This window comes from Apium graveolens, chromosome 2, assembly GCF_009905375.1.
Source record: "Apium graveolens cultivar Ventura chromosome 2, ASM990537v1, whole genome shotgun sequence".
NCBI classification, from domain to species: Eukaryota; Viridiplantae; Streptophyta; class Magnoliopsida; order Apiales; family Apiaceae; genus Apium; species Apium graveolens.
The window spans coordinates 184,437,285-184,443,284 of record NC_133648.1 but is presented as its reverse complement, the minus strand read 5'-3'; positions in this window follow the sequence as shown (position 1 = coordinate 184,443,284).

Sequence of the window (6,000 nt, the reverse complement as noted above, 5' to 3'; positions counted from 1 at the left end):
CTTATCATTTCGGTAAACACCGAGAGTTTAGCTAGTGCACATTCGTTCCAGCAAGGGGGAGGACCATTGGGCTTCTTTGGCTGGAGGGAATCAGAGGTTTTTCCTGCGTTAAGAGCTGGGTTGGATAGCTTTCTTTTGGGTAAATTTGAAGACTTCTCCTGATTGGAACTGGCTGGGGGTACCCTTGAGATAGGGATAACATGAACTAGTGTTACATCTTCCTCTTCATTGACAAGATCTTCAAATTTGATTGATTATTTAATGAAGGAGGGAATGGGGAGGCCATTTCTATTACAACACAAGGAAATAAGAGACATGTTATAATAAGAAATAGGGTACATTCATTAAATATGGAGAAGAACATGCATTGATCATGCAAAATAAAACCAAAATAAAAATTTTAGAGACATTAAAATTATAAGTAAGGTGGAAGAGGGTTCAGCTATGTCAAGCATACCCCTCCCTGAAATAAATCCAAAATTCTCTAAGTTTTCTCTAATCAACAGGCTATCACCATCTTCTAGCCCTGCTGCCACTCTAAAAGCCTTCCCGGCGCGCTTCAGCTGCTTACCCTCAAGAGGGGCCATGACAGGTGCATTCACATAAAAGAAGGAGAGGATAAGAGATAGAGGGTTTTAATCCTATGTGGGGTGTAATTTGGGAAATAATAAGGTCCCACGGGAAGACTTAATAGGGGAAGTATTGAAATCTTTCCTATAGTCGGGGCAACCGTAGCAGTACAAAAAATGCTTCTGCAAGCCAGACATACCCTACTTGTTACCCAGGTAAAAACTTCTTGAGTTCTTTCTAGACGCTTTCAGTTGATAGAAGTAGCTGATTTCACGAGTAGAGAGCTTATTCTGGAACTCCTTATCGTACAAGATGTACATGCAGATCGAGATGCAGTAGGAATTTTTTGTCAGTTGAAACGGAGCAAGGTCATCGCGGTCAAGAACTTCGAGGATGAAGGCGTGAAGAGGCATTGATAAGCCCATTTTGAAATGGCTGGAGGATAAGACAGCTGAAGCAATTTCTTATTCAGGACTAAAATTATTGAACTTATGTCATCTTTCTCCGTGGGCTGGAGCCACTAAATGGAAAACAGGGTTACAGATGGCTAAGAGGTTGACTAACTTTACCCCCTTTCAAAGTGGTATCCATTGTATCACAGATAATAGATAGGGGTTTAGAGACTAAGGAATTTGTTTCGCTGGCATAATCATCAAGGACTGGGTTTTGAGGATCTAGAGGAACAACCGAAGCTTGAGATCGGTTAAGGTTGGCATTAGGTGTTTGGTTAGAGCAATTCTCTTTGGATGTTGTCTAGTTAACACTGCTTGAGTGGGTTATTGTGCTTTGGCGAGGAGAAGGAAATTGTATTATGGCGATGGAGCTAAAAAGCTTCTTTGCCTTCCCTTAGAACGGATTCTAGCACTAATGATTTGGGGATGAGCCGAGGGTATGGACCTGATGTTTGAGAGGTTTATTCTTAAAGGGGTAACTTCAGCTGCGGGCTGATAGGACCTAACAGCCATGAAATTGCTTGACATATGCAAGAATCCAAAGAGGATTTAGATGGCTGCAAACTAGTCCCTAAGAGGTAAAAGAAGGGGGGCACATACAAGTACGTATATCGGGAAAGGTCCAAGGGGTGTGACACATCATGGATACTCAAGTAAAGTGGTAACATGAGGGGTGTGAGTGTGGCAATTAGTCATACACATCGCGGGCTACTAAGTTGTACATATTGGTGAGCTTCCTAAAATTATGGGCATATAATATAAGTAACATTGATGGGGGTCCCAATGAAGGGTTGGACCCAATAAAGACTCAATGGACATAAATATCAGGGTATGTCGATGACAATCAGGGATGATTGTTCAATTATATGTTGATTTTACATCAAATTTTTAGAATCATGATCGATCTAAAACATGAAGATTTTATAGTGAATGTGTGTGTACATACATGCAGTGTGTGTATAGGTGGAGACACGAACAGTCAGAATAACATATACATGCAAATCAGTGCTTGAATAATGATAAAAAGCTTACAACTATCACGACATCAAGTTAACTAGACAAATCGAAATTAAAAATTGACGATTCCAGGAAAATTAATCATGATTACATGGATGCATGCAGGTGTGAAGGTGTGTGTATACACAAATAGCACCTCGATAGAGATAAATGGAAAGATAAAAAGATTAATACCTATAGTTAAGTCAGAGTTGGAGAGGGTTGATCGGAGATGGATGAGTCACCGGTTTTTCCTTCATCTTGAAGCTCAAATCGCCGGAGAATGGAGAGGGTTTTTTTAAAACTTATAGTATGAAAGTTCTATTATTATTACCATTTTTGGATTTTTGTAGCAAAAATGGTTGAGCAAGATGACTGGATCGCACCTCGGAGTCGGTGTGAGGGTTCTCATGCGGGGCAGGAGCTCTCAAGATTTGGAATGGTATTGTGATGGGCTACATGGCTTCTTTGGTCCATCTTAATATCTATGCTGCAAGAAACTGGTGGTAGTTGTTGTGCCCAAAAACTCACGTGGGCTCGATTTAAAGCCCATGAGTGATTTTGGGCTTCCTTGGCACTAATTGCAATGTTTTTGGCATGGTCTTAGGCCTATGAAAATGAACGTACTAAGCCATCTTGCAAACTGATAGAAATCAGGGGTTCATTAGGTGGGGTTCCACCTGCTCTGTCAACCCTGGGGTACTTATGTGAAGCTAAAGCCTCTTTGCAGGGATTCCACTCAATATGGAAGGTACAACTCCATGTCAGGAGAAGCCTAAGAGGGCAAGAGAGGTGATGGAAGTGCCTTTGTAATCCATCAGGTCGGAGGGGTTCAGGTGCAGGAGTACCTGCGTACCCCCTATCACGGTATCAGCGTTGGACAGGAACTGTGCCTCCTAAAATAAAGGAGGATTTATCTTATCCTCAATGAATGGCTTTTAAGTGGGATTTTATCACTTTAAACGTGACAATTACTTTTATTTGTTGGATAATTACATTGAATTATGGATAATCATTATAATTTATGGATTTATAGGTTTTAAGGAGTCCTGCTATGTATGGACAGTGGGAGCCAACCTGGGAAGCAGCTTGGCCGATTATGGACTGGTTTTTGTCTTATCAATAACGTAACTTATTGCTCAAAGATCAATCATACAGCTATAATTGTATGCATATTATTCGACTATGCCAACAATGTACCAAAATGATGTTAATAATATGTCGTATGTAATTACTTATCACATGGTCACGTTCCAGCGAAAGGCGTAATACATATAGACGTGTATCACATATAGATGTTTAAACAAAGTTTTACAAGAAAGTTATAAACTTCCCGTATATGGGCAAAGGAACTCGCCTCTTGTCCCAACTTTTACTCGATGATGAGGGTTGTAAAAATTCCGTGAATGACCCAGCTCTTTTCCAATTTCGTACAAATGCTTTATACATTAAACATAATATAAATTAGAGACTTTTATCTTTCAATTTTGATCGATGTTGGAAGATTGTAAATATGTTATGCGCCATTTTCAGCGGGAACAATTGCACCTAAATATGTCAAGTATTTTGTGCGGGTATTACATGTTGCACTAGAGCAAGCTTATAATGCTTAAATAATTAAATATATAATTTCAAGGGCGCAATAGGGGGATATTTTGGATGATAATGCGGCCAATGAGTATATTGGGAAGACTGAGCTCAAAACTAAATAGCGTACTTTATATTAATTTTTTAAAAAAAATTTAATAATTAAATTTAAATAATAAATTACTAAAATCTGTATTAAATTTATTTATTCTACACTAATGAACAAAAATTTAATCATCCTATGTCCATCTAATGATGAAAACACAAGGCAGACTAAAACTATACCACGCAAACAAAGACTAAACAAAGTATGAAATACCAAACTTCAAAATAATGTGGATCATTTTAGTCATGTACTTCATAAAAAACACCCTTGCATAAAAATTATCGAAAAACAATATTGCAACACTTATTTTTTTTTAAATATGAATTATAGCTATTGTTGTAGATTTTGATTCAAATTTCATTCAAATTTCACACGGAATTATCAAAAATAACAAAACAGAGCATATTTAACAAATTGCATTTAAATCATAAATCAAGATCTGAGCTGAAAGACAAGCACCAATTAATAAAATCACTTGGAATTGGTACTTCTTTCCTTAAAAGACAGCAGTCCCTATTTTGAGGGATGTATAGCGTGACATTCATTGCAGGTTGACACATACCACCTGCAAATTCTCCAGAATAGCCATCCATTTCGTTTCCCTTTGTCATCTATTTTCTTTCTTTTGGACCCTTGTTGTATCCCAGCTTCAGCTCTGCTTTTACGCGATACCTTGCGATTCAAAACTGGTGTTTGAGTAACATAATGCCATCCCCTGTGGTGCGGACTCAAACTAGGCCTATTTGTAGTCTGCTCTGGCTTTTTTTCTAGACTTTTGACTCTACTCATCACTACTCTTCTCTCAGAAACATCACTGGTGCTTGTTCTACCACTAGTATAACAACTGCTGCTACTCCTACTATTGGTATTATTACTTCGCGATGATATTATGGAATGCTTACTGCTCACGCTGTGCGTCCGGCTCATTGATCTCGAAAGAGCGGTACTGAAGCTCAAAGATTTTATGGGTGGACATGGAAACTCATGTGGCAAAAGCTTCCCATTCAAGAACAAATGGTCAGCAGGAGTGTTTGGTGACCGTGGTGTGACAAGTTTGAACTCAAACTCGAGATCGAGCTGATAACTGTTAAATATATGATCCTATTGGGACCTTACTCTAATACCTTAAGGTTTTAGATGAGCTGGTTACTCAACATGGTATCAGAGCTTAGGCCGGCGGGAGGACTAAGGTTCGATTCCCAGCCACCCCCAACATTCTCACAATTTATTGTAGACACTAAAGACATTAATACCCCAAAGATGGGCGCCGGTGTTCCACTCTTCGACCCATAAATGGGCTTTCGAGTGAGGGGAGTGTTAAATATATGATCCTATTGGGGCCTTCCTCTAACACCTTAAGGATTTAGATGAGCTGGTTACTCAACAAATGTTAAATATATGATCATATTGGGGCCTTCCTCTAACACCTTAAGGTTTTAGATGAGCTGGTTACTCAACATGGTATCAGAGCTTAGGCTGGCGGGAGAACTAAGGTTCGATTCCTAGCCACCCCCAATATTCTCACAATTTAATGTGGACACTAAAGGCAATTAATGCCCCAAAGATGGGCGCCGGTGTTCCACTCTTCGACCCATAAATAGGCTTTCGAGTGAGGGGGAGTGTTAAATATATGATCTTATTGGGGCCTTCCTCTAACACCTTAAGATTTTAGATCAGCTGGTTACTCAACAATAACCTTGAATTGGCTCCACTGGTATGGACAACTTGTTATCAACAAGCTCTTCTTTGTGCCCAAGATTTTCCATTGAATGTTTTGGTTAATGTACCCGATGATTTAACGAGTTTTAGACTTCCGATAATTTATGCAAAAGACAAAGTTGGAGATCACATATCGGAAGATATGGATTTTACCAATATTATGACAATTTAAGGATGGCCCCATATGTTGTATAATGAGATAACTGTGTGGCCTAAATGATGTACACTTTGAAATTTCAAACTTGATAATTATATAAAATTTGTAACTATAGTAATTACGTGCAGTATTAGCAAAAACCAAGTAGGGATGAAAAAGACTTATCCAACTCAATTTGGTGGCTTTATTTAATTTCTGTTTAAAAATTTATGATTATAAGTTTCAACTTAGTTTTCGAACCTTTTGTTTTTTTTTTGTGTAGGTGACGCTTGACAGGGAACTGAGAGTTGAAGGGGAAGATAATGAACACGAGTTTATAATGTATATCAATAAAAATATGTAGAGAAGGATAAATACATGTCATGTAGGGACCCGTTCAAATATATTTGGACATTATTTTTGTGATCATATTA